Source organism: Pinus tabuliformis, chromosome 4_2 (assembly GCF_031772625.1).
Source record: "Pinus tabuliformis cultivar Carrire ecotype Pingquan chromosome 4_2, CPIR1, whole genome shotgun sequence".
In the NCBI taxonomy this organism is placed as follows: Eukaryota; Viridiplantae; Streptophyta; class Pinopsida; order Pinales; family Pinaceae; genus Pinus; species Pinus tabuliformis.
The window spans coordinates 586,961,815-586,963,870 of record NC_142304.1 but is presented as its reverse complement, the minus strand read 5'-3'; the positions used below and the strand labels follow the sequence as shown (position 1 = coordinate 586,963,870).

At 38.2% G+C, this 2,056-nt stretch overlaps 1 pseudogene; it reads left to right on the top strand.

The window, feature by feature from the left end:
* Positions 1-265: 265 nt before the first annotated feature.
* Positions 266-946, top strand: LOC149170661 (AP-1 complex subunit gamma-2 pseudogene; annotated as a pseudogene).
* Positions 947-2,056: the final 1,110 nt, after the last annotated feature.

Genomic DNA, 2,056 nt, shown 5'->3' with positions numbered 1-2,056 from the left:
AATATGTGCATGTGCCAACTTACAAACTTATTCCTTCCCTATGTTCGCCTTGTTTTCTTTTCATTTTTGCATCAACAATGCACGATCCATTTCAATTTTCTCATGCGGATTAGAGATGATTTTGATGAGTTAGTGTTGATCCTTGGAATCCAGTAATTATTTAAATATTTTATGTCTCACTGATCTATGCTGCAAGGATTGCTAGGGGCCCAACATTTACCAATAATTTGGATTAATCGGAGTCGAAGTCTTAGATCTCAGAATCATGATTGCCTTCATGACGGGAATACGACTAAGGGATATGATTCAAGCCATTCGTACATGTAAAACTGTTGCTGAGGACCGTGATGTTGTTAGAAAGAAGTGTGCAGCTATATGTACTGAAATTAGTGAATATGATCAGGATTATAGACATCGCAATCTAGACAAGCTCATGTTCATTCACATGCTTGGTTATCCAACACATTTTGGGCAAATGGAATGCCTGAAGTCTATTGCATCTGCTGGATTTCCTGAGAAACGCATAGGATATCTTGGCCTCATGTTGCTTCTTAACCAAAGACAGGAAGTGCTTATGCTGGTTACAAATTCTCTCAAACAAGACTTGAATCACATGAATCAATACATAGTCGGGCTTGCACTTTGTGCATTGGGAAACATATGCTCAGCTGAAATGGCTTGTGACCTTGCCCCTGAAGTTGAGAAACTTCTTCACAATAGCAATCCGAACATCCGCAAGAAGGAAACTTTATGCTCTGTACGGATTATATGGAAAGTGACAGATATTGCAGAGAATTTTATGAAACCCACTAGTTCTTTACTCAATGAAAAACATCATGGAGTTCTAATTGCAGGAATCCATCTGTGTATGGAAATTTTCAAAGCAAGTGTTGAGGCCCTTGATCATATAAGAAAGGTCAAGAGCGTGTTTTGCATATCTATGTAAATTTCAAAAGGAGCTAGAGCTACAGATTATATCCATTATACAAAGGATTTAGTCTTTGTTCTAAAGAATATGGTCACTAGTGGGTACTCACCGGAGTTCTAATGTTGGTGAATATGAGGGAGACAGTTCATCCATAGTGCCCAACCCCATTCCCATGCCTTTTTTTTCTCCACTCCTTGAAGTGGTGTGGAATTGGAACCGAGGCAGAGATCTCACTGTGCTGTCTTTGCAAGGGGTTATCACATGCAGGTCCCGTGTACTGTTAGTCACTGCCAAATGGATGACATCTCAGGTTGATAGGGAGTTGGTGATTATTATATGGGATGAATCAATCTGATAAACAAGAATTTCACTGGAATTGCTACACTGGAGTCGAAGACTACGTGTGTTTTGTACCATCAATCTATTGGCAACCTGAGCGCTTAACCTAGAGAATCAGTAGAGTTGGTGGACAAAAAAACGCTAAATTAAGATGTGTAGATTTCAGAATACAAAGAAACTTTGAAAACTGTTAAGTGTGGCATTACTACAGAAGGACAGTTCTGATAGGCTGGAAAATGGCAGACCAACAAATATGTAAAATTAGGCTCACAGTAATTATGCAGGTCATGAATACACCTGCAACTTTGATACCATGTTAAACACACACATGTCAAAGACAAAATAGGAAAGATAAACATGAGATTGCATTTCTTATTCACAATGATACATATTTATAATACATAGGAGTGACCCTTGGTTTCATATTCCAAGTGGTCCCTTGGACTCCTTTTGGCTGTTCAACTTCCACACCAACTGTTAGAGGATTAGGTGTCCAACAGTACTCAGACCTATGCTTAAAATACTCATAGAAATGATTCAATTTATGGATTGTGTCCTCTAATGACTTGGGCTCATCAAACTTGATTCTATATTTGATGGATTGCGACAATCCACTAACATACCCTTCAATATTTGATTTTTCTTCCTCAAGGTAGGGAACATACCTTAGCAACTCAAGACTTTGTGGTGTACTCATCATCTGTCATTTAACCCAATTTGATTTCATAAAAATCCTTAGCCTTGTTGTCAAAGCATCTCTTAGATAACTACTAATTCATGAAATATTCC